General features: G+C 48.4%; 1 protein-coding gene across 10 annotated transcripts in view; it reads right to left on the bottom strand.

The window, feature by feature from the left end:
• The window catches only part of UNC13C (unc-13 homolog C), an 88,987-nt gene that overhangs the window by 24,332 nt on the left and 37,230 nt on the right, over window positions 1-27,425 (bottom strand). The gene's annotated exons all lie outside the window — the stretch shown is intronic.

Below are 27,425 nucleotides of genomic sequence, written 5' to 3'. Positions count from 1 at the left end.
AAATTTGGGGGACATGTGGGCAGAGAAAACCAGAGCCAGCCTATCGGGTTTGGAAAGCCTACAACTGGAATCCAAAGAGAGGTAGGCTGGGCTGGGCTGACAAAAAGCAGCAAACACCCTCCCTCCCAGTCAGAAAGTTTCCTTGCATTTTCTGACTCGGCATCTGGATCAATAAATCCAAAGGAGCTAATTGGAGCAAAATGCAAATGTGTTTTGGTTTAACTCTTGATCTGTTAGGGGAAAGAATTTGTGTTTGCTTATTTGTGGAAAGTAATGTATGTCCTGTCTCACCCAAAACATTCAGAGAACAAATCTAGGTCACTGCATAAATAACTCCATTACTGCGGTTCTTTCCAGCCAGTTATCATTAATTAGACCTGTGGTCTTCCAACAACCACATGTCTTTTTTAGCCCCAGGCATGGCTCTCCAGATGAGGAGGTGGAAGTTTCAAGGCCTAGGCCTGAGAAGGAGAAGTGCAAGCGACACACACACACACACAGAGAGAGAGAGAGAGAGAGAGAGAGAGAGAGAGAGAGAGAGAGCCCCCAAAGGTTTCTGTATTGAAATGCTGACCTGGACATCAGCCTTGTGAAGTTCTGGGAGAACAGAGTCCTTGTTGACCAGCTGCTGGCCTGTCCTGGATCCCTTTGCTTCAGGGGCTCTTTGTGCTGCACCTGTCTCATGGATGCTATTCAAGGGCCAAGCTCCTAAATGTATTTATCCCTCAGAGTGCTGGTGCTGCTCCCTTCTCCCAGGATTAGCAGCATTTTTGCACAATCAATTGTTCCTCACAATGAATAATTGAAGAAGAAAAGACTGCATTTCTACCGTATCTGGCTGAATACTGGTCTAGAGGGAGCTACAGCCAAATGGGGAGGAACTCTCGCTCCCTTAAGCAGACCAGGCAGCATCCTTACTGTTGTATACTTCGTTCGCGTGCGAATGATGAAGACAGATGGCAATGCTGAACAAACACTTTATTCTCCTTCTACAACAACCAAGCAAAAGCAAAAGGCACCCAGGCCTTTTTATATGGCCAGAAGCCCGGACAGTGTCAACCAATAGGAACAGAGTGTTTTCGCGCCTTGCGCATGCGCACAAGGCCTGTGCCGCTCTGTCTGGTCCTGGGCAGCTTTTGGAATGCCCAGGACCAATGCAAAGTCCCGAGCCTGCATTTGCAGGCTCAGGACACAACACTCCTCCCACCTAGATGGAACATACTTCACGTACACACATGTACGTCGTGCATTGGGAAGAGTGGCATATAGTTGGATTATTCAAATGCAAAGTGTTGTGTCCTGAGCCGTTGCAATGGTCCCGGGCTGTTTCAAGCTGCCCGGGACCAGACTGAGTGGCGCCAGCCTGTGCGCACGCGCAAGGCGCGAAAGCGTGCCATTCTGTGTTACCTTTTTGCCTGGGGATTCTATTTAGAGGCAGAGAGGCCTGCGAGCCTCTGAAGTGTGTCGGAGAGAGCTGAAGAGAATAAAGGCTGTTACAACTATCAGAATGTGTGCTCTTCTTTTGCCATTGACTCGAGGACTCAACACTGGCGACGAGGATGGGATTGCTTACAAGATAAAGAAAGAAGACTTGTAAAGCTTACCCAAGGAGTCCTGGAGAAAAGGAAGATGGCGTTAAACTCAGCATCTGGCCTGCCAGTACAGCATTACTCACCCAGAAAGATGGGAGTCTTATGTCGCTAGAGTAGAAAATTACTTTAGAGTGAATCAAGTTAGAGAAGATGGCTTGAAGGCCACTACTTTGCTGTGTGTCTGTGGTCAAGATGCATTTGAAATTGCAGAAAATTTGGCAGCCCCTGCTCCTCTTGAGTCTGTCACTTATACAGACTTAAAGAAGTTATTGAAGGAACATTTTCAGCCCAAGTTGTCTGTCATTGCGTGGAGGCACACATTTGAACAGAGGGATCAAAGAGTTGGTGAATCAGCCAAAGAATACATTGCAGCTTTGAGAAGAGCAGCTAAGCCCTGTGATTTTAAAGATTTAGAAGAAAGGCTGAGAGACCGATTTGTATGCGGGTTAAGAAACAGAGATTTGCAACAGAGACTCTTTGCAAAAGAAGATATTTCTTTCCAAGATGCCTTGAGAGAGGTCACTGCAGAGGAGGCAGCAGGTGGGGCGATCAAGAACATGAGGCCCATCAGGAACAACCCAGAAGCAGTCTCTGTGCACCATGAGGGAGTCCAAGAGAGCTCGGAGGAAGATCCTGAAGATGAGGTGGATCATCTCTACCCATCCAAAGAAAGGAAGAAGAGAGAAGGCAAAGAAAAGGCTCCAGCTGTGTCCAAGTGCTTCGGGTGTGGAGGTCGCCACAAGAGGGCCGACTGCAGGTTCCGTTCTGCAATCTGTAGAGCGTGTGGAAGGCAAGGCCACATAGCATCTGTTTGTCTGGGCCATCAGAAGGCACAACCTCTAATCATACAATCTTTAATTAATTCCGTTTCTGAGTCCAATTCGACTAGCACCCCATAAATTCTCTTAATATGGGCTTGTCTTTGATCCTTCACTTGCTTAATAAGATTTTCATCTTCTCTAAGAAAGCCCACCTTACAATCCACCTTCCATCTATCTGCTAATTGCCTATATTGAAATCAAGAATAAATAATATTTTCTTGTGCTAGCTCCTCCCGTAATTTTAATTGCCAATTTTGTCCATCCCATCTGAGTAGCTGTCTATAAGACACCATGTCCATTTTAACACCTCTTTTTATTCCCTCTATCGCATGCCAGGATATAGCCCATAATGGTACTTTAAAATCACTTTTATAATATAATATTTGGTGAACCAGTCCCATTGGATACATGGGAAACCATTTGGGTAAGAAATGTCAAATTTACACAGGCACAGAATTTAAGGGAGAATTTTTATAAAATGTTTTATAGATGGCACCTTGACCCACAAAAAATGTCTTTCATGTACCCGGACTTACAGCCTAAATGTTGGAGATGTGGTTGCTTGGATGCCACCTATTATCATATTTGGTGGTTGTGAAGAGAGATAAAAGCATTTTGGATTAAGATATGGTGGAATATTCAGAGAGTTTTCAGAAGGAGGGTAAAATTTACTCCGCAGTTATTTTTGTTGGGTATAATTACTGATTGTGATACAAAGGAGGTTATATTGATGTTAAATTTGATTACAGCCGCAAGGCTGTTAGTAGGACAATATTGGAAGAAGGAATCCTTGCCTACACTGCAGGAATGGTTTTTCAAAGTGTCTTATCTGGCGGAAATGGCAAAGATTTCGGCTTTTTTAAAGGAACAAACGCAAGAGAAATTTCTTGCTGTTTGGGATAAATGGATAGAATTTATACAATTTAAATTGGATATAAAAAAATATCATATTGCTTTTTCATAATATTTATATATATATATATATATATATATATATATATATATATATATTTCAGTCTTAATTTTTTTTTCTTTTTTATATATAATTTTTTAAAATTCCTTTTTAATTAAGCCTATATTCTGCTCTGGGAAGCTCAGGGGGGGAAGGGGGGGTGTTTTGGGGGGGGGATGGGGAAGGGGATGTTATGTTTAGTTTTTTGTATATGTTGTTTTTTGTTTTTGAATCGTTGTATTTTTTTTTCTGTTTTTTTGTAAAATTTATAAAAATTTTCAATAATAATAAAAAAAAAAGAAGGCACAACCTCGAGAAGAATTGCGTCTGAAAGGTACCAGGGTCCCCAGCCAAAACAGGGTGGGTTTCTGCGCATCACGCAGAAGTATTTGTAGAACAGGCACACACAAACCACTTAAGAAGAAACTGTCACTTAAGGTGAGGTTACAAGGAGTTCCATTGGTTATGGAACTGGACACTGGGTCTGCTCTTTCAATCATTTCTATTCACACTTTCAGAAAGATTTGTAATAGCAGTGGGTTCCAGGCCAAACTTAGGCCATCCAATATAATCTTAACAGATTTTCAAAATTCCAAGGTGTGTGTAAAGGGGAAGGCCACCCTTACAGTACAGCACAAGGATTTTGAAGGTCCATTGGATGTATTGGTAGTTGGGGGTGAACAAACGAGTCTTATTGGACCGATTGGTTTGAGGCCTTGGGAATCCAAGTTACAGGGCTACACAATTTGCAAATGTTAGGCCTAACAGAGGTCTGCAAGGAGTTTGCAGATGTATTCAGTCCACAGCTAGGATCTTACAAATGGCCTCCAGTTTCTTTGAAACTTGATCCTACTGTCACTCCCATTAGGTCTTAAGGGGAAAATTGATGCTGAACCGGATAAGGTATTTTAGAACCTGTTGATTCAAGTCCATGGGAAACCCCCATAGTTACGCCTCTTAAGGCTAATGGGGACATTCACATCTGTGCAGACTGCAAATGCACATTAAACAAGGCATTGCAACAGCATGCGTATCCTGTACCTGTAGTCAGCCATATTTTGGCTTCCCTCAAAGGAGGGTGTGTTTTTGCAAAGTTAGATCTGGCACAGGCATATCAACAGTTACCTGTTGATGAAGCTGCTGCTGAGGCACAGACTATTGTGACCCATAGAGGGGCATTCAAAGTCAAAAGACTACAATTTGGAGTAAATGTAGCTCCTGGAATTTTCCAAAGTGTTATGGAGAACACCCTGAGAGGTATTCCCGGGGTTTGCCCCTATTTTGATGATGTCCTTATTGCTGGAGAATCTACTCAGAATTTAGCTGAGAGATTAAGGGCTGTTTTGCTTCGTTTCAGAAATACAGGCCTAAAACTTAAAAAAGATAAATGCAAGATAGGAGTTACTTCTACAGATTTCCTGGGATTCAGAATAGATGCCAGGGGTATTCACCCTGCTGATTCTAAATTAAAAGCCATACAGCAGGCTCCTAGGCCTAAGTCTAAAGCTGAGTTACAAGCATTCCTAGGCCTCTTGAATTTTTAGAACACTTTCCTACCTAACAAGGCTAATGTAGCTGAACCACTTCATAGGCTTTTAGACAAGCAGGCAGTTTGGCAATGGTCCCAGGTACATGAGAAAAGCTTCAATGAGGTCAAGGCCTTACTTACATCAAATGATGTGCTTGCACATTTCAATGAAAACCTACCAGTCTGCATCGCTTGTGATGCTTCCCCTTATGGGGTGGGGGCTTTAGTTAGCCACTTCAGAGCTGATGGGACTCAGGTGCCTGTTGCATATTACTCCAGAACATTATCCTCTGCTGAGCGAAATTACGCTCAGATAGACAGAGAACCCTTGGCCATTGTAGCTGGAATTAAAAAATTCCATGATTTTTTATATGGCAGACATTTTACGGTCTATACTGACCATAAGCCCCTGTTGGGGTTGTTTACCACTAACAAACAAACTCCCAATATTATCTCTTCTAGAATGCTGAGATGGTCTATTTCTTTGGCAGCTTATGATTTTTCATTGATTCACAAACCTGGCAAGGAAATGGGCCACGCTGATGGCCTAAGTAGATTACCTCTGCAACTGGTAGAGGCTGACCCTGCCCCTGCCATCAATATTCTCTCCATTCAAGCGTTGCCTGAGTCTCCCCTCAATGCCAGGGATGTGGCTGCTGAATCAGCCACACATCTCACACTTACTCGTGTGCTTTCTTGGGTTTTGTCTGGATGGCCTGAGAGTTGTCCAGGTACTGAGTTCCAAAGCTTCTGGCTCAAGAAGCATGAGTTATCCACTTTTCAGGGTTGCCTGTTGTGGGGCAGCAGAGTAGTTATTCCTACCTCATTGAGACCTAGAGTCTTGGCCTCTCTCCATGAGGGTCATCCTGGCATTGTCAGGATGAAAGTCCTTGCATGTAGCCATTTATGGTCGCCAGGATTAGACAGAGAAATAGAGGCCCAAGTGCATGGATGCCACTTGTGCCAGCATTCATGCCCTGAAATGCCTCAGGCTCCTGTACATAGATGGGAGGAGACACAGTCACCTTGGTCTAGGGTGCATGTGGATTACACTGGGCCTTTTCAGGGACAATTCTTTTGGTCCTTGTTGACAGCCATTCAAAGTGGCTTGAGGTTGTTCCCATCTCTTCCACTACTGCTGCCAAGACCATTCAAGTACTAAGAGGGATTTTTGCTGCTCATGGCCTTACAGTTGTTCTGGTTTCAGACAATGGTCCTCAATTCACTTCTTCCGAGTTTCAGGCTTTTCTGCAGGCCAACATGATTCGTCATGCGACTTCGGCGCCCTTCCACCAACGGTATGGCTGAACGGATGGTTCGCATCACCAAGGATGCTCTCAAGAAACTGACTTACGGGGACTGACATCACAGGTTGGCAGATTTTCTTCTTGCTTACCGCACCACACCTTCTACTTCCACTGGGAAGAGCCCAGCAGAACTTCGCTGGGGGTGGACTGATCACCAGACTTGACAGGTTGCATCCGGACAGGGTGGCTCCTCGGGTCTCCCAACCAAGGGCACCAAGGTGTCTGCAAGTGGGTGCCCCGATATGGACCCAGAATTATGGGCCCGGTCACCTGTGAGTTCCTGCGGTAGTATGCAAGGTCACTGGTCCATTGTCCTACGAGGTTTCCCTGGACGACGGTCGTGTCCTTCGGCGGCATATCGATCAGCTGCTTATGAGACTGGACTCTCCCTCTTCAACTCCTGGGTTTTCTCCGGGGGGGAGGGGGACCACTGTGGGCAAAGGGAAGGGTGTTGGCAGCAATCAGGGGCAAACGGAGGGATGGAGGAAGGCCTTTCCCAAGGTTCCGCAAGTATTCCTAACAGGAATTCAGGGGAACAAGGAACAATACAGGCACCAGTACTTACTCCAGCCAGGGAGTCACCCAGGGGGCATACTCATTATTCACAACCCCACTACAGCACTCCAAGCAGAGAGAATAACCGGGAGCATCCAAACAACCCAAATAACACAAGAGAACTGGCATCCAAACAAGCTGGCCCATTGCTGCTACTGCTCCCAAAAGGAAGTCTGCATACAGGGAGGTAGTCAGAGAAGCAAATCCTGATTCTGGTACCTCCGGCATGGAATGGGGGGCAACCGAGTACTGGGGCACCGGAGAAACCCTAGACAACCCAGTTACGGGGCTTGGGAGTGAAGGGATGCGTTCCCTTGATAGGTCCATTGTGGACTTGGAGAGTACCACAGAATCGCCAAATATTGGTGGGAACATAGAGGGGCCCGATAGCCTAGTTAGGCAGATCAACCAGGTACAGTAGGGAGCAAAGTCCTGGTCTGACGAGCCCGGTGGGCAAGCAAGCAGACCAGGCAACAGAACCCAGGTCACGGGGACCACCAGGGCTTAAAAGAGGGGGCATCTCCACTACAATCACTGCACAGGATGGTCAACGAAGTTCCCAAAATCTGAGGAGGTCACAGAGAGTTAAAAGATCTCCCAAATACCTGGAAGATTTTGTGACATTGCTGTCAAAGCAAAGGAGGTGAAGAGGGTGCCTGCTGTTGGGTGAACTTGGAATTGTGAGTCTTTGGGCACTTAATTCCAAAATAATAGCATGGTACCATGTTATAGAGGGGCTAGTAAGTAGCTGCAACAGTTGTGCGGTTCCATAAGGGATAGCACACCACGTCCATTTGAAGGTCGCGTATACCTATCTATATAGGTTCATTAAGTTTCATCCAGGCTCGGGACATTGCAATGGTCCCGGGCTGTTGCAAGCTGCCCGGGACCAGACTGAGTGGCGCCAGTCTGCGCACATGTGCAAGGCGCAAAAGCGCACCATTCTTTGTTACCTTTTTGCCCGGGGATTCTATTTAGAGGCAGAGAGGCCTGCAAGCCTCTGAGTTGCGTCGGAGAGAGTTGAAAAGAATAAAGAGTGTTACAACTATCAGAATGTGTGCTCTTCTTTCGCCATTGACTCGAGGACTCAACACAAAGAGTGTGGAATCTTGAGTCAGCCCTCAGGCAAACCCCCTTCAGTATTTATTAATACAAATAAATGTATCCGAAATCAAAAATAATACAAAATAATCTACCCACGAGTTACTCCCCTTATTCAGGGGCCTCATGAGCAGGTCCCTCATGATTTGATAGCAACCTCACAAAGTCTCTCAGATGTCTGGGTGGGCACTTGGCCCACTGCGACCTTCTAAGGCCTGGAGAGATTGCCTGGCCCACCTGCTCACCTACCAGGCTAGGCAGGCCAGGACGTTGCTGCCCTAAATCCCCATGTGACCCTGGTGAGGGTGCCTGGCCTACCTGCTCGCTTGCCAGGCTAGGCAGGCCAGGACTTTGCTGCCCCAAATACCCAGTTGACCCGCCCAGCTGCTGGCTGGCTGGACCCTCTAAGTCCAAGCCAGCATACCTTGGAGGGGTGGAAGTCCCCGAGTCCACAATGGACCCCTCTTGGGAACACTGTCCCTCGAGCCCAAGGCCAGCAGATGGAGAGGGCTGCGTAGCGGAAGTGCCCCAGTACTCTGTGGCCCCCAAGCACGTGCCCGAGGTGCCAGAGTCAGGAGTAGCCTCCATGGCAACCCCCTTTGCTGGTGACTTCCTTTTGGGAGCAATTGCAGAATTAGGCAAGCGCCCCTGATGGAATTCCTTTTCTCTTGCTGCTTGTGATTTGTGTGGATACCCCCGGTCAGTCTCCCTGTCTGGAGCACTGTCTGACATAAGTGAATACTGTGGATACCCCCGATGTGACTCCCTGTCTGGAGTAATTATGGATGTGTGGGATGACCCCCTATCCAATGAATTCCTGTTTGGAGCACTTGCGGAACCATGGGCTGAATCCCAAACAGCCTCAGTAGCAGCTAGTGAGGGCTTGTTAGGCCTGGGAAACTGTGACCCAGAATGCATATTATGGTCCTCCTCCTCCCCCCCCCCAGAGCAGAGCCAGGAGCGGAAGGGTGAGAGTCCAGTCTCCAACGCAGTTGGTCTATGTGTCTGCCAAGAACGTGGCCGTCCCCCAAGGCAACTTTGTATGACAATGGCCCAGAGACCTTGCAGACCACAGCTGTGACCCAGAGATGTCCAGGCCCATAGTTTCTTGCCCAAACCGGATCGCCCACCTGGAGTCTCCTAGGTGCCCGCGGTTGTGATACCTGTGAAGCCACCCGGTCAGGGTGCAGCCTGTCCAGTTTAGTGATGAGGCGGCGACCCCAGCGGAGTTCAGCAGGGCTCTTCCCTGTGGCTGTGCATGGTGTGGTGCAGTGTGCAAGAAGGAAATCAGCTAACCTGTGATGCCAGTTACCGTAAGTCAGTTTCTTGAGAGCATCTTTGGTGGTGCGCACCATTCTCTCTGCCAGTCCGTTGGAGGATGGATGGAAGAGAGCCGATGTTGCCTGCCAGATCAGGTTGGCCTGAAGAAAAGCCTGGAACTCAGAAGAGGTAAATTGAGGGCCATTATCTGAAACCAGAACATCTGGAAGACCGTGTGATGCAAAAATTCCTCTCAACACCTGGATGGTCCTGGCAGTAGTAGTGAAGGAAACAGGAACAACCTCTAGCCACTTGGAATGGCTATTAAGAACAACCAGGAATAATTGCCCCTGAAAGGGCCCAGCATAATCTATATGCACCCTAGACCATGGGGTTTGAGTTTCCTCCCACCTATGTAATGGGGCCTGAGGCATTTCAGGCTAAGACTGTTGGCACACTAGGCACCTGTGCACCTGGGCCTTGATGGCTTTATCGAGCCCAGGCCACCAAAGATGGCTGTGTGCAAGCGCTTTCATCCTGACTATACCAGGATGTCCCTCATGCATAGAGATCAAGATTCTAGACCTCAATGAGGCTGGGATCACTATCCTGCTACCCCATAACAGGCAACCCTTGAAAGTGGAAAACTCATGCTTCTTGTGCCAGAAACTTTGGAACTCAGTATCTGGGCACTTGTCAGGCCATCCTGACAACCCCCATGTCAGCACATGTGTAAGTGTGTGATCAGTGGCGGTTTCTGCAGCCACGTCCCTAGCATTGAGGGGAGATTCAGGCAACTCCTGAATAGAGAGAGTATTGATGGCAGGAGCAGGGTCTGCTTCAACCTGTGTTAGAGGTAATCTGCTTAGGCCATTTGCATGGCCCATTTCTTTTCCAGGTTTGTGAACTAAAGTGTAGTCATATGCTGACAGGAAGATGGACCATCTCAACATATGAGGAGAAATGATATGTAGGGTCTGTTCGTTAGTGGTAAACAAACAAACAGAGGCTTATGGTCAGCATAGACTGTGAAATGGCGGCCATATAGGAAATCATGAAATTTCTTTATGCCAGCCACTCTGGCCAAGGCTTCTCTGTCAATTTGAGCGTAATTTCGCTCTGCAGAAGACAGAGTCCTTGAGTAATAGGCCACAGAGACCTGTGTCCCATCAGCCTTCAAATGGCTAAGTACAGCTCCCACCTCATGAGGAGATGCATCACATGCGATGCAAACAGGCAGTTGCTCATTGAAATGCGCTAAAACAGCATTAGAAGTGAGCAAGGCCTTAACCTCGTTGAAGCTCTTGTCATGGACTTTAGTCCACTGCCAAGGAGCCTGCTTGTCTAAGAGCCTGTGTAACGGCTCTGCCACTGCAGCTTTATGTGGGAGAAATGCATGGTAAAAATTTAATAGCCCCAAGAAGGCTTGCAGCTCACTCTTGAACTTCGGGCTTGGGGCCTGCTAGATAGCTTGCAATTTAGTTTTAGAAGGGTGAATGCCTTGGGCATCAATCCTGAATCCTAAGAAGTCAGTAGAAGTGACTCCTATTTTGCATTTATCTTTCTTTAGTTCAGTGGTTCTCAACCTTTCTAATGCCGTGACCCCTTAATACAGTTCCTCATGTTGTGGTGACCCCCAACCATAAAATTATTTTCGTTGCTACTTCATAACTGTAATTTTGCTACTGTTATGTCCCGAGCCTTGCAAACGGCTCGGGCGTTTGCAGGCAGTCCCGGGCAGGTGCAAAGCTGCCCGGGACCAGACAGGCTGTCGCCAGCGCCATGCGCATGCACGGGTGCTGGCGCGGGAAAAGTAATACAATTACCCGGGAGTTGCCTATATAAGAGGCTGCGAGCGTTTGGGAAGCCATGAAGCCATCTACTTGTAAGCTGAACGCAGAATAAAGAAAACTGAGAACTCCAACTGCTTCTCGTGTCTGCTTTGCGCCAAGGACTCAACACTGGCGACGAGGATGGGATTGCCTTACACCGCCTGGAAAGGAAGAAGTGTAAGCTTACCCAAGTGAGTCCTGAGCGGCGGAACGGCGTCGACTCGGCAGCTACCCGCCAATCCAGTGCGCATTCAGGGGTAGGCTGGCTGATAGACCCGTCTCCTGAAGATGGCGAAAATTGGAAGGTTTTTGGAGTTCGACGTCTCACATCCAGAGCGGTGGGAGTCCTACGTAGCCAGGGTGGAGAATACTTCAAGGCAAACCAAGTGAGGGAAGAGAGCTTGAAGGCTGCCACCCTGCTTTGCGTTTGCGGTCAAGACGCCTTTGAAATCGCAGAAAACCTTGCAGCACCTGTTCCAGTAGAGTCTGTCAGCTACGCAGATCTGAAGAAGCTACTGAAGGAGCACTTCCACCCCAAGATGTCCGTCATCGCATGGCGCCACACCTTCGAGCAGAGGGATCAACGGTCCGGCGAGTCGGCCAAAGAATTCATCGCCGCATTACGGAAGGCCGCCAAGCACTGCGAGTTCAAAGACCTCGAAGAACGACTGAGGGATCGATTCGTGTGCGGGTTAAGGCATCGAGATCTACAACAGAGACTTTTCGCTAAAGAAGAATTGTCCTTCCAAGATGCCTTAAGGGAAGTCACCGCAGAAGAAGCAGCAGGCGGCGCTGTCAAGAACATGCGGCCGATCAGAAACAGTCCAGAGGTTGCATCCGTGCACCAGGAAGACGTCCAAAGAAACTCCGAGGAGGATCCGGACGAGGAAGTCGACCGTCTCCACCCCACGAAGGAAGAAAAACAGAAGGGAAGCTCTTCAGCTCCGCTAAAGTGCATCGGCTGTGGAGGTCGCCACAGGAGAACTGACTGCAAGTTCCGCTCCGCTACCTGCCGGGCATGCGGCAAACAAGGACACATTGCAGCTGTGTGTCTGGGCCGACGAAAGGTACAACCTCAGGAAGAACTGCACCTGAAAGGTACCGGGGTCCCCAGCCAGAATAGGGTAGGTTTTTGCGCTTCGCGAAGAAGCATCTTCTGGACAGGCACACAAAAGCCCATTAAGAAAAAGCTGTCACTTAAGGTGAAGCTACAAGGGGTTCCATTAACTATGGAACTAGACACAGGGTCTGCCCTTTCAATCATCTCCTTGCATACATTTAGGAAGATTTGTTCCGGAAGTGGAACTCAGGCCAAGTTAAGGCCTTCTGACATTGTGTTAACAGATTTTCAAAATTCAAGAGTGTGTGTTAAGGGGGAGGCCACCCTTAACGTGCAATACAAGAGTTTTGAAGGTCCACTAGACTTATTAGTAGTAGGGGGTGAACGAACGAGTCTCATAGGACTCGATTGGTTTGAGGCCCTGGGGATACACGTCACAGGACTCAACAGTTTACAAACACTCGACCTACAGGAAGTCTGCAAAGAATTTGCAGATGTTTTCAGCCCCCAGCTGGGCACATTCAAAGGACCCCCTGTGTCCTTAAAGCTAGACCCCACTGTCACTCCCATTAGAATTAAAGCAAGAAGGGTCCCTTTTGCTTTAACGAGTAAAATTGACACTGAGTTAGACAAACTGATCCAACAGGGAATTCTAGAACCTGTTGATTCCAGTCCTTGGGAGACCCCCATTGTCACGCCTCTAAAGGCAAATGGGGACGTTCGCATTTGTGCTGATTACAAATGCACTCTTAATAAGGCATTGCAGCAACATGCCTATCCTGTTCCTGTGGTCAGTCACATTCTGGCCTCCCTCAAGGGGGGGCGTGTTTTTGCAAAGCTTGACCTAGCTCAAGCATATCAACAGCTGCCTGTTGATGATGATGCTGCTACTATTGTGACCCACAGAGGGGCCTTTAAAGTAAAAAGGCTACAGTTTGGAGTGAATGTCGCTCCTGGGATCTTCCAAAGCGTAATGGAAAACACACTACGAGGTATACCAGGGGTTTGCCCCTACTTTGATGATGTTTTGATTGCAGGAGACTCCACACACATTCTAGCTGAACGGCTAAGGGCTGTTCTGTTAAGATTCAGGAAATCAGGCCTCAAGCTCAAAAAAAGACAAATGCATGATTGGGGTGCCTTCTACTGAATTTCTGGGGTTCAAAATTGATGCTGCTGGGATTCACCCTGCTGAATCCAAACTGACTGCTATTTTAGAAGCACCTAGGCCAAAGTCCAAGGCCGAACTTCAGGCCTTCCTGGGCCTCCTGAATTTCTACAATTCTTTTCTTCCACAAAAAGCTAGTGTAGCTGAGCCTCTTCACAGGCTACTAGACAAGCAAGCAGTGTGGCAGTGGTCACAAATGCATGAGGGTTGTTTTAACAAAGTCAAGGCTTTGCTCACTTCTAACAGTGTACTTGCACATTTCAACGAGTCTCTTCCTGTGTGCATCGCTTGTGATGCGTCCCCTTACGGGGTTGGAGCTGTCCTGAGCCACCTCAGGTCTGATGGAACTCAGGTTCCTGTTGCATATTACTCCAGAACATTGTCTTCTGCTGAGCGCAACTACGCTCAGATAGACAGGGAGGCTCTGGCTGTTGTTGCTGGAATTAAAAAATTCCATGACTTTCTATATGGCAGGCACTTCACGGTCTTCACTGACCATAAGCCTCTACTGGGTCTGTTTACCACACGTAAGCAGACTCCCCAAATCATTTCCCCTAGAATGCTTAGGTGGTCTATTTCTTTGTCTGCATATGATTTTTCTTTACTCCACAAGCCTGGAAAAGAAATGGGTCATGCTGATGGCCTCAGTAGATTGCCTCTGCCAGTAGTAGAAGCTGACCCTGCGCCAGCTGTCAACATTCTATCAATCCAAGCCTTGCCCGAGCTCCCGCTTAGTGCCAGGGATGTTGCCGCTGAAACAGGTACAGATCACACACTTTCACGTGTCCGTTCCTGGGTTTTGTCTGGTTGGCCTGAGCACTGCCCTAGTCCTGAGTTTCAGATTTTCTGGTCCAAAAGGAACGAGCTGTCCCTTTCTCAGGGTTGTCTGCTTTGGGGAAACAGAGTTGTCATTCCCACCTCAATGAGGACTAGGGTCTTAGAATCCCTCCACGAGGGTCATCCTGGCATGGTTCGTATGAAGGCTCTTGCGCGCAGCCACTTGTGGTGGCCTGGTTTAGATAAAGATATTGAGGCTAAGGTGCATGCATGCCACCTGTGCCAACGATCTCGCCCAGAGATGCCCCAAGCTCCCGTGCATAGATGGGAGGAAACACAGTCCCCATGGTCTAGGGTGCACATTGACTACGCTGGACCCTTTCAGGGCCAGTTCTTCTTGGTCCTTGTTGACAGCCATTCGAAATGGCTTGAGGTTGTACCTGTCTCATCCACCACCACTGCAAAGACTATTCAGGTACTGAGGGGGATTTTTGCTGCACACGGGCTGCCAGATGTCATTGTGTCCGACAACGGCCCTCAATTCACTTCCTCCGAATTCCAAGCTTTCTTACAGGCAAACATGATTCGTCATGCCACGTCTGCACCCTTCCACCCGTCCACCAACGGTATGGCTGAACGTATGGTGCGCATCACAAAGGACGCATTGAAAAGACTCACCTACGGGGACTGGCATCACAGGTTGGCTGACTTTCTCCTTTCTTATCGCACCACACCGTCCACTTCTACAGGGAGAAGCCCAGCTGAACTTCGTTGGGGGCGTCAACTTACTACTAAACTTGACCGGTTGCATCCGGACAGACTGCCTTCATCTACCTCACATCCTAGGGCACCTAGACAACTACTTGTGGGTGCCCCGGTTTGGGCTCGCAATTACGGGCCTGGTCATACATGGGTCCCCGCTTCTATTTCCAGGGTCACAGGTCCTCTCTCCTACGAGGTAGCCCTGGACAACGGTCGTGTCCTGCATCGGCACATCGACCAACTCCGCCCTAGGCGGGACCTTTCAGATAAGACTCCTGGGTCTTTTCCAGGGGGGGAGGGGGACCCTTTGGAGCAAAGGGAAGGGCACGAGCTGCTGCCCATCTCCACTGATGGAGCCACAAACGGCCCATTCCAGGGTTCCGCGAGAGCTCCGAACAAGAATTCTATGAGCCTACCCAACTACCAGGCATCCACGCCTACTCCAGCCAGGGAGTCACCCCGGGGGCATACTCACTTTCCACACATATCACACAGCACTCCAGTCATGGAGGATACCCGGGGGCATCCCAACAAATCATTTCCCGCAAGAGAGCTGGCACACAATCCCCAAGGTTGGCCTGACCTTACCCCAAATCCTACAGGGGGTCAAACATACAGGGAGGTGGTCGAGGAACCAAGTCCCGACTACAACACCTCTAGCCCAAATCAGGGAGTAACTGAGTTTTGGGAAAGTACAGAAACCCACACAAGCCCGGACACAGAACGGGGTTCAGGGAATGGACAGCCTCCTGACAGGTCTTGGATGGACCTAGGAGGTTCAACAGAGACGCCCAGCAGTGGCTATCACTTCAAGGGGCCCGAGGGTCTACAGCTAGGCAGGTCAACCAGGTCACAAAGTGACAGAAGCCCTGGCCTGACGAGCCCGGTGGGCGAGCAAGCAGGCCAGGCATCGGGGCACAGTCCTTGGAAGGCACCAAGGCAAAATAAGGAGAACAGGCTCACATCTCCCTCCAGTCAGGAAACTCATGCTAGTAACCCAGAGCTGAGAAGGTCACAGAGAGCAAAGAAATCTCCTAAGTACCTAGAGGATTATATAACATTGCTGGCAAGGCAAAAGCCAGCAAACAGTGGGAGCACTGGGGAACGGAACATTGTATAGAGTAAATGATTATATGTTGGTAATAGTTTTAGCCCGGGGGAAAGGGGTGTTATGTCCCGAGCCTTGCAAACGGCTCGGGCATTTGCAGGCAGTCCCGGGCAGGTGCAAAGCTGCCCGGGACCAGACAGGCTGTCGCCAGCGCCATGCGCATGCGCGGGTGCTGGCGCGGGAAAAGTAACACAATTACCCGGGAGTTGCCTATATAAGAGGCTGCGAGCGTTTGGGAAGCCATGAAGCCATCTACTTGTAAGCTGAACGCAGAATAAAGAAAACTGAGAACTCCAACTGCTTCTCGTGTCTGCTTTGCGCCAAGGACTCAACAGCTACTGTTATGAATATTAATGTAAATATCTGATATGCAGGGTGTATTTTCATTGTTACGAAGTGAACATAATTAAAGCATAGTGATTAATCACAAAAACAATATAGCAATGCTTGCTGGAGAAGCTTACTCTTCCTTGCTCAAAAATGTTGGGAGGGAGGGAAGGGGAAGGAAGGAAGAAAGATTGAAGGGGAAAGGAAAGAGATGGAGAAGGAAGGAGATTGAAGGGGAAAGGAAGGAAGGAGAAAGAGATTGAAGGGGAAGGGATGGAGATGGAAGGAAGATTGAAGGGGAAATGAAGGAAGGAAGGAAGGAAGGAAGGAAGGAAGGAAGGAAGGAAGGAGAGAGAGAGATTGAAGGAGAAGGGATGGAGATGGAAGGAAGGAAGGAAGATTGAAGGGGAAAGGAAGGAGATGGAGAAGGAAGGAGATTCAGGGGGAAAGGAAGGAAGGAAGGAAGCAAGGAGAGATTGAAGGGGAAGGGAAGGAGATGGATGGAAGGAAGGAAGGAAGGAAGGAAGGAAGGAAGGAAGGAAGGAAGGATTGATCGATCTTTGGAGAGTCATGTTTTTTCAGATGGTGATGAACTGCAACTCCCAGCATTCCCCACTCTTCCACAGTGCTTTTTAGGGCTGCTGGAGACACACACAGTAAGGTCTGGAGACACACACAGATGCCCTCCGATGGCGAGGGAGGCAGGCTGGGCGGCACGGGGGAGGCTCCGGCGCAGTACGGAGGGCGGCCGGGGACGGAGCACAGCCGGACAACCAGGAGGTGTGGGGATCGGCTCAGTGCCGCAGCTCAGCTCAGCTCAGCCAGCAGTAGCAGCAGCAGCAGCACATTGCCTGAGCAGGGTGGGAAGAGAGGGGGTGGTGGTGGCAAATCATGAAAGCAGCATCCACACATTCAGGGTGCAAGTGCCTTGGACCATTTGGCTCCCCCACCCCTTTATTTACTGATCTGCCACAAGCTCGTGCAAACAAGCTCCAAGGAGTTCTGAATGAACGGTCGTTTTTTGAACGGTCTTTTTAAAAAAAAAAGCTTTCAGCAACGAGGCAGAAAGGGGAACTCGCTCACGGCTCTTTTTTTTCCCTTTCTCGGCGACTGGGAAGGCAGTCCCTTTCCTCTCTCTTTCTCTCTTTCCTCTCCTCTGTTTCTCTCTCTTTCCTCTCTCTCTTTCTCTCTCTTACGGCAATATCGTTGGGGGTCCCCACTGCCCCTGGCCTCTGCGCGTCCTCAGTCAAACGGGTGGTGAGGGGGAGCAGGACGGGAGGCAGCGGCTCCGAGGGCAGCGGCAGTGACAGGGCAGCATCGTCGGGGTCCCTGCCACCCCTGCTGGGACTCCACGCTGTCCGGCCTCGCCCTCCGCCCATCTATGGAGCCGCAGTGGAGGCAGTGCCCACCTGAGCCACCTGGGGGGGCAGCAGGAGGAAGGAGAGTGAGGAAGCAGTTGCCCTAGCCGGGACTCCGTGCTGCCCGGCCTCGCCCTTCGCCCATCCAATGGAGCCGCAGTGGGGGCTGGTGCCACACGGCCCCTGCCAGCCCCTCGTCCAGCCCAGTTGCTCCCCCCAGGCACCCCTCTTGTCCTGGCACCTGCCCGAGCCACTTGGGGGGCAGAAAGAGGAAGAAGGGGAGGAGGAAGGGGAGGGCAAGGAAGCCGCCGCCAGCGCTGGGCCCCAGGAGGCGGCTCTCCTCTCCTATCTTTGCTGCATCTCCTTCTTCCTTCCCAGCAGCCTGGATTCCGGTGCGCCTTCCCGGCCAACAGGTCCAATGGTCGGGCTGGCTGGGGATTGCAGGGGCTGGTCTCCCTTGGGCCGTGACTTGCGGGAGGGCTGCCCCGCTCAGCGGAACCTTCAGCGGACCACTCCCAGCAGGGATCCCAGGGCTTCCCTGGGTGGCTCCAAGCCACGAGGCCCTGGCCGCGCTTCTCCCAGGGGGTGGGGCACCCGGGCGCAGGGCCAATCAGGAGCCCTGCAGGAGGTAAGACCACCTGAGAGAGAAGGGAAGCGAAAGTGCCCCCCCCCTCTCTATCTGAAAGTGGAGCAGTGTCTCGGTTCCTAAGATCATCGGAAATATATGTTTTCTGATGGTCTTAGGCGATCCCTGTGAAACGGTCGTTTGACCCCAAAAGGGGTCGTGACCCACAGGTTGAGAACTGCTGCTTTAGTTTAAGGCCTGCTTTTCAAAAACGAAGCAAGACAGCCCTTAATCGTTCTGCTAAATTTTGAGATGACTCCCCAGCAATGAGGACGTCATCGAAGTAGGGACAGACCCCAGGAATACCTCGAAGTGTGCTCTCCATGACACTTTGGAATATGCCAGGGGCTACATTTACCCCAAATTGCAGTCTCTTGACCTTGAAGGCCCCCCTGTGAGTTACAATAGTCTGGGTCTCCGCAGCTGCCTCATCAATAGGTAGCTGTTGATAGGCCTGTGCCAGGTCAAGCTTCGCAAAAATGCGTCCCCCCTTGAGGGAGGCCAGAATGTGACTTACCACAGGCACTGGATAAGCATGCTGTTGCAGCGCCTTATTCAGTGTGCACTTATAGTCTGCACATATACGTATTTCCCCATTAGCCTTTAGAGGCGTTACTATGGGGGTTTCCCATGGACTAGAATCCACAGGTTCCAAAATGCCCTGCTGGAGCAATTTGTCCAGCTCAGCATCAATCTTTCCTTTGAGGGCAAAAGGTACCCTTCTAGGCTTAACCCTGATGGGCGTGATGGTTGGGTCTAACCATAGCGAAATTGGAGGCCCCTTGTAGGATCCTAGCTCTGAACTAAACACATCTGCAAACTCCTTGCAGACTTCTGCAAGGCTCAATGTTTGCAAATGGTGCAGCCCAGTTACCTGGATTCCCAGAGCCTCAAACCAATCAAGTCCAATAAGACTCGTACGTTCACCCCCAACAACCACCACATCTAGGGGACCTTCAAAATCCTTATGCTGTACTCTAAGGGTGGCCTCCCCCTTAACACACATCATAGAATTCTGAAAATCCGTAAGTATGGCCTGAGTTTAACTCGAAGGCCACTGCTGCTGCATATCCTTTTGAATGTGTTAATTGAAATAATTGAGAGAGCGGACCCAGTATCCAACTCCATTGATAGGAACCCCTTGCAACCTTATGTTAATGGAAAGTTTCTTCTTAAGGGGCTTGTGTGTCCCTGTCCTCAGAATACTCCTGCGCGATGCACAGAAACCCACTCTATGTTGACTGGGGACCCTGGTACCTTTCAGACGCAATTCTTCACAAGGTTGGACCTTCTGGCGATCCAAACAGACCGATGCGATGTGGCCTTGCCTACCACACGCTCTGCAAATGGAACCTGCAGTCAGCTCGCTTGTGGCGTCCTCCGCACCCGAAGCATTGAAGAGATGCTGGGGCCTTGTCCGGACATTTCTTCTGCCTCCTTTCAGCTGGCTGGTGAAGTGTCTCCACCTCCTCTTCAGGATCCGCTTCCGATTCTTCTCGAGCATCCTCTTGATGGACAGTAGCTGTGTCTGGAGGGTTCCTGGTGAGCCGTAAGGCCTTCACAGCCCTGCCTGCTGCTTCCTCAGCTGCCACCTCTCGTAGCGCATCTTGGAAAGAGACATCTTCTTTTGCAAAAAATCTTCTGTTGTAAGTTTCTGCTCCTCAAACCGCATACGAAGCGATCTCGCAGCCTCTCTTCCAGATCCTTGAACTCACAAGGTCTGGCTGCTTGCCTTAAGGCCGCAATAAAGTCCACAGCAGATTCACCCGGTCTCTGGTCTCTCTGCTCAAATGCGTGCCTCCAAGCAATGACAGATAACTTTGGCTGGAAGTGTTCCTTCAACATTTTCTTCAAATCAGCATATGTTACTGACTCCAGAGGTTCAGGGGCCACCAGATTCTCTGCAATGTTAAAAGCTTCCTGTCCACAGTTGCAGCTTTCAGGCCGTCTTCTTTAATCTGATTTACTCTGAAGTAGTTCTCCACCCGTGCTACGTAAGAATTCCATCTCTCTGGGTGGGAGACATCGAAATCAGACATCATATAGTTTACGCCCTTCATCACTTGCTTCCTCTGCAAACTGCTGTTTGGGGAAAGGTCCTTTAGCCGAGCTCACCCTCCAGCGACGCTATACTGGCAAGCTGGGACGCTGATTCAGACGCCGCCTTCCCCTTAAATCTTAAGGTAAGTCCTTAAATCTTTTGTTTCAGCTTGCAAAGGATCCCATCCTCGTCGCCAGTGTTGTATAATTCGTTCGCGTGCAAATGATGAAGACACATGGCAATGCTGAACAAACACTTTATTCTCCTTCTACAACAACCAAGTGAAAGCAAAAGGCACGCAGGCCTTTTTATATGGCCAGAAGCCCGGACAGTGACAACCAATAGGAACAGAGTGTTTTCACGCCTTGCACATGCGCACAAGGCCAGCGCCGTTCTGTTTGGTCTCAGGCAGCTTTTGGAATGCCCAGGACCAATGCAACATTCCGAGCCTGCTTTTGCAGGCTCAGGACACAACACTTACTGTTTTAATTCGAGGCTTGAACAGGAACCAAATTCATTTACCAATTTTTGAGAAGGAGGGGAGGGGGAAGGGCACAGCTCCCTTTCCAAAAGAAGCAACTTGCTCATTTGAGACTCCCGCCCCCGCCCCACATGGCACAAGACACCAAACAAACAGCTGCTAAAATGAACCACTCAAATTTTCTGGAAGACCCAGCTTGCCACAAGTCCGGTGAGGTTCCCGCAATTCCAAGGGACAGCTTGCTGAGTGGAATCATTAGGAGCTTCTGCTCCTTTGGTGTTTTACCAGAGAGGGCTTGTTCTGGCTCCCAACCATTCAAAATCCAGGCTCCACCCATAGCCTCAGGTTCAGGCTTTGTTTGGAGACTGCATTGGAGGTAAGAGACTCCCGGGCTTTCTATGAAAAGGAGCATTTCCTTCCATCCACCCTTGAGAATTTCAGCTTTTAAACCCTTTCACCTCCCTGCCTGAGTAACCCATTCACAGAAGCCACTCTGCTTTGTGTTCCTGGCATCACATTTCAACATACCATACATTAGACTGAATTGGATTTAATTTTGCTGCATGCGTTACCCTGAAACCTCAACCTCAATCCCTCTCATTCCTCAAACAAGGAACAGCTCAACAAGACCTTCTCTGAATCCCTTTCCTGCCCACCATCATCTACTCTGCCAACCCAGGATTAGAAACAGATACGGCCTTTGGAAAGGAAGAAATCTCAGTGAACATGATATTTTACCAATTTGTAGGGAAGGAAATAACATCAGTTCACAGACCCTGCAGCTGTTTCCATTTGGTGATCCATTTCATTTAACACACTTTTATGACTCAGCTGCTTACGCATCTCCCATCTATCACTAAGCCGATTATGACTGAGGTGAGCAGCAGTCCAAATGAATGCGCATGAAGGCACAACAAAGCACTTGCAGATCATTCTGTGCATTAATAGTTATTAAATTGTAGTAAGATCTCCCCTTTGAATGGGGTTTGAGCAATCCCCACTAGCCTAACCTGCTAACATTAGCCAGGCCAATGGAACTGGAGACAGGGGCATGAAGCCTGTGGCTGTAAGGGGGTATTCACTCAGGCCCTGAGCTCTGCAGTCCTTGCAAAGGAGCACAGTGACACCAAGATTTTTCAGATCCATTATAGCTGGCTCTACTCCAGTTCCTCACTGGATTCCAGGATTATTTTGGCTGCCCCATTTCTGCCAATGCCTTGTTCCTCTCCATTTTTTTTGCCCTGATCTACAAATGGCTACCATGGAAAGCCTGGACTACTGAAGGCTGTGTCGCATCTATACAAAGATAGTTTCCATCCAGAACTCCAGAAGACTGTGAGACAACAGCAAGATGCCTATGCAGGTTCCACTGATAGAAAGTAGTCACCAGAGATAAAAGCAAATGGTGGGATTGCCACTTGGACAGAGTAGCTCTAGCAGAAGAGGTGAGCCCTGCAATCCACTGACATTCATGCAGATGCTCCAGGGTTGCTACGTGGAAGTAAGTCTTGCTGCAATCCCTCAGTGCAGAACATGAGGGGACACACACACACACATACACGCACACCAGGAGCTTCTTAATGGGGATTCTGGAAATGTCAAAGATCTTTAAAAAAAAAAAAAAACGGGAAACAAAAAAGAACCTGACCAGCTTGCCAGTTTGGGTAGTCCTATTCTGTGGGAATGGAGAATATTTCCTTTCCACTTCAATACCTTGTTCCCCCCTGCCACTGGTTTATTTTTGGAGGCCCATGTGCCCAGTACCAACTTTCCACTATATTTAGAAGAAGTGAAGAAGCGAATTCTGGAGGACCATCAATTGTCCTCAAGCTACAGTGAGAAGTGGGTCCAAATTGCCCATAGAGATCTTCCTCTTTTCTTGCTACTGACACACTGGAGTCCCACCAGCCCCATCATTTGCAACTAGACAACTCAGACTCCTTTCAAAAGACGCTTCCACTTAAATGTTAAGGTCTCCAGGGTATCAACATCCAAGTCATCAACAATATGTTGAAGAGATTTGAAGTAGCAGTTCCCAGGGTTTAAAAAGAGATCTGCCCCACCATGAATGAAAAGGAGACCAATGGTATACAAAAGAATCAACATCTTCACTAAGATGCTTCTCTTGCTGGTAATATTTGCCTTTTCTACCAGACTAGAATTCCTTGACTGCATGAGCTGTCAGTCAGTTGAATGCCTGCCAGGTGAAGTGATAATTTTTCTCTTGAGAGCTTCAAACATAGGGCAGAGGCTCATCTGTTAGAGAGGTTCTTGTGGCTCCCACACTGAGTACGGGGTGAGTTGGATTGCCTCTAAGATCCCTCCCAACTCCATGATTCCATGGGTTGCATATTCAAACATACATGCTATTAGATTAAAAAAAGGATGAAATAGGGATGAAAGAAGGATCAAAGGTTAAAAAGCTGGATTGACAGAGTATTTTTCTCAATACATTAGCCACATTTTCTTTCAAAGCAAACATGGGATTATTTGAAGAGCAAGCAGGATAAAAGATACAATTTGCATAATGTAAAATAAATCCATACTTGTAATCAGAAAGCTGTACATTCTAAATCCTTGGCCATTTACTTTAATCTCTCATAGATCATGAATACACTGAGAGATGTTACAGTTGAATGACATCACCATTCTGAATTTAAAGCCCACAACAGTAGCTGAAATAATTGTTTTAGAACCAGCATCTTTTCTCCCACAGCAATCAAAACTGGTGGAAGAGCCCCTCTCATATTTCAGCTTGTCTCAAAGGGAATCCTAGCTGGTTTACAGAGGATCTGGCATTACATCCTGAAAGTTAGAGCCACTGATTTTCCTGCAGTCAACAGACTGCCACCCAGGGAACACAAGTGCCTGCAGAGGATCTGTTTTGTCATTTCTGTGCTCTCCTGCCAGCCTGGCTAGAATCTTAGCTCAGGAGGGGACGGAATCCCTGCCCCACCATACTGTGGTGACAAAGCACAGTCTAAGCAACAGGTGGTACAAATCATCTGTCACAACTGCCAGGGCTCAGCCAAGGCACAACCACACAACACTCTTCAGATGATTTGGAAGGGAAAAAGCAATTCCTACCCTCTCAGAGATTGGCTGGAAATGATCACTTTTGATTAGTTTGCATGATTCCCTTTTGAACCAAATCAGAGAATCCCCATTCAGAATTCTCCAAAAGCTTGGATTAATATTGGCAATCTTGCTCCTGGCTTCAGGAAAAGAAACAAATGTTCCCCTCACGTGTGTGTGTGTGTGTGTGTGTGTGTGTGTGTGTGTGTGTGTGTGTGTGAGAGAGAGAGAGAGAGAGAGAGAGAGAGAGAGAGAGAGAGAGAGAGAGAGAGAGAGAGGGAGGGAGAGAGAGGGAGAGAGAGAGAGAGAGAGAGAGATGATAATAAGCCAGTAGACTGTTTTTAAAAATCCTTTTCATCAGAAACAGTTGATGCCCAGAACAGCCATTGATGGATGGCAAGCATCACTTGGGAGGGAGGGAGGAAGAAACGAGGGAAAGAAAGCGTGTATACAACTTGGCTTAAAGCAAATTCAGAGAGCTGGGATTTTCTTTCTTGAGCACTACAGGACAGTTCTCTGCCATGCAGAGAGAAAGGAAGGCTTTCTATTGCTCTGGGTTCATATTGCAGGCAAACAGGAACACCCAGGACAGTTTTTTGGATGCAGCATTGATTCCTCTTTGGATTCTTCAGCAACATTTCAGGGGGAAAACTATCCTGTCACCACCTCTTTGACTTCACAATGAATAGGCCCAAATCCCTTCTGCAGAAATCATCACATATATTTTATAATTAAAGAGCAACAATTTGGTCAGGGAGCTCTCAACATCTTCCACTAATGTCAGCATAATTTCCCTGATATTCACTGGAGCTTAATCTCAATTAAGTTCTCAAAGATGATCCTATTCTTCCATTATTCAACAGTGTATCTTCAGGATGAATACTGGGGCTTATTTGCCCTTTTTTCTTCCATGGCTCTATCTCCCTCTCCAACTAGGACAGGAGTAGGCAACCCAAAACACTCAAAGAGCCACTTGGATCCGTTTCCCACCAAAAACAAAACACTGGGAGCCACAAAACCCTTTTGATATCTAAAATGAGGATAACACTGCATATATCCTTTTTTACTTTTATTATATGTATGTGTGTGTGTGTGTGTGTGTGTGTGTGTGTGTGTGTGTGTGTGTATATATTTATATTCGCCGTCTGGAGAGCCGAAACACAGACCACCCTCAAGACAGACACACGCACCAACAAACTCCGAAGACTACAAGAACGCCAGAAACAAACCCCTCCTCCCTCACATGAAACAAATAGTGCATAACATCTCAGATAGGATCCTCACCAAAGCCGAAACCAATGTCCTTTCCAAAGGATTCAACTTTGCAGTCGCTCCCAAACACATCCCCACTGAAACCATTATATGTGGAGTTGAAACCAGCCTGACCAAAATCAACCCCGACGATGCTAACAGAATCAGACTCGAAATCACCAACATCCTCTGCACCAGCAAGCCACCCAAAAGCAACTTACCCAAAGAGGAACAGACAGCGCTATGTAACCTGAAAGAAGACACCAGTATAATAATCCTACCAGCAGACAAGAGCAACGCCACGGTGGTTATGAACACATCTGACTACCAAACCAAATTAACCAACCTACTCCAAGACTCCACATACAAACCCCTAAACACAGATCCCACCACCTACCTGGAAAAAACCACCAGATCCAAAATAAAAGCCTCCCCCATTAGTGAAGAGATCCAGCAAAGAATCATTCCCAGGGAGAAATCATCCAGATGCCCCAAACTCTATGGTCTCCCCAAGATACACAAAGAAGGAACCCCACTCAGACCCATAGTCAGCTCTATAGGCTCACCTCTACAAAACCTAGCCAAATTTCTCGCCAAACAACTACAGCCCTATGCAGAATCCATCACCTCACATGTAAAAAACTCATTCCAGTTTATAGTGATCATAAAGAAACAAAACTTACAGTCCAGTGACCTACTCATGAGCTTCGATGTCATATCCCTCTTCACCCAAGTGCCTATCAAAGAAGCCTTGACAGCTATCCAAAACAAATATAACCCCCCCAAACACATCTTAGATCTGACCAACCATGAAGTATCCAACACATACTTCATCTATAACGGACAAAAATACAAATAAACAGAAGGAGCACCCATGGGATCACCCCTCTCACCTCCCGCCTACCAGCCATTTGGAAACCCGCCCTTATTGACAAACAGTAACACAAAAAATGACACCAGACCCACACTCACAAAAACCACACAGGATGTCACCACCACACATCCACGCAAAAAGCAAACCCAAAGCCACACCAATGATGAGGCACGACCACAAACCAGAAGCCAGACCACAGCTGCATCATTAGCCACTTTAAACCCCTCCAATCCATACAAGAAGCAAACTGACACCCTCCATGAAGATGAGGCACGACCACGAAGCCAAAAAATAGCAAGGCAGCCCAAAATCTTAAACCCCCCTGCAACTCAGACTAACCTGAGCACAACCAAACAGAACACTCCCCCAGCCAATCAGAGCACAGCCAACCCCCCAGCCAATCAGAGCACAGCCAACCCCCCAGCCAATCAGAGCACAGCCACGCCCCTAACCAATCAGAACACACCTCCACCCAATCAGAACACAGCCAAGCTCCCACCCAATCAGTTCATACCCCCACTGGCAGTTAAAAGGAAGAAACAGCTAAGACCACACATTGCTCCTCGAAGCACTAAGCTGAAAACACCAGCCTGAAGATGACAAATGGGACTTCGTCGAAACGTCGCCAAGACGCTTCCAATTTTACGTGGGAGAAAACCCGAATAACCAAAGACATATATATATATATTCGTAGATTTTCACGGGTATAGGTATGCAGGTCTTGGTGTATTCGGGTCTTTTCCCGTGTAAAACATTTCCCGTGTCATCTTCAGGCTGGGGTCTTCGGCTTCGAGCAAAGTGTGATCGGAGCTGCCGTCTCTCTCTTTGTGTGTAGAGTGCTGGCTTAGTTGCTGTAGGTGGATTGGTTGGCTGTGTAGGAGCTATTGTTTGTGGATTGTTTGGCTGTTTTGTAACATCCTGAGTAGTTGAGGTGCTGGCTGTGTGCCCGTTAGTCTTTTTGTGTTGTAACGACCTGGGTAATGGGTTGTGTGATAACATCCTGAGATCTAGTGTAGTGATATCCTGGGAGGGAGGGGGACTGGGTGCAGGGACTGATTGACAGCCGCCCACCAAGTGCTTGCACACGCTCTAAAAGAGCACTTGAGAATCGTAAAACAACCAGTGGAGTCAAAGACAGTTTGCCTGATGCGGAACAACTCTGCGCGATACGGATTAATATAATCAATGGGCCGATGATGCGCTCAAGAAGCCAGGCGCAGAGGCAGGAGGCTATATGAGCCGCCTTCCCGATCTCCTTCTAACTCTGATGACGCCAGCAGTTTTTGGACAGACAAAAGCTTAGTGACTCTTCTTAACCACAGGCTTGTTTATATTAGGCTGGTTTATTATATCTTGGTGTTCGTTTTTTCTTTTGTTTGTTGACATGATGCCCAGGATTTGCATTTTTAGTATTTTAAAAGACAATATATATATACTCTCTTTTTGAGAGAGAGAGAGAGAGAGAGAGAGAGGGAGAGAAGGGAAGTTCAAGTGCCTCTCTCTGTCTCTGTCTCTCTCTGCAAAGGGCAGAGGCTGGGAGCCACAGGGGAAGGCTCAAAGAGCCGCATGC

This window comes from Crotalus tigris, unplaced genomic scaffold (assembly GCF_016545835.1).
Source record: "Crotalus tigris isolate CLP2741 ecotype Arizona unplaced genomic scaffold, ASM1654583v1 scf7180000017741.1442986301:2390832, whole genome shotgun sequence".
NCBI classification, from domain to species: domain Eukaryota; kingdom Metazoa; phylum Chordata; class Lepidosauria; order Squamata; family Viperidae; genus Crotalus; species Crotalus tigris.
Note: the sequence above shows the minus strand (reverse complement) of the source record. Positions and strands in the feature narration are given on the sequence as shown.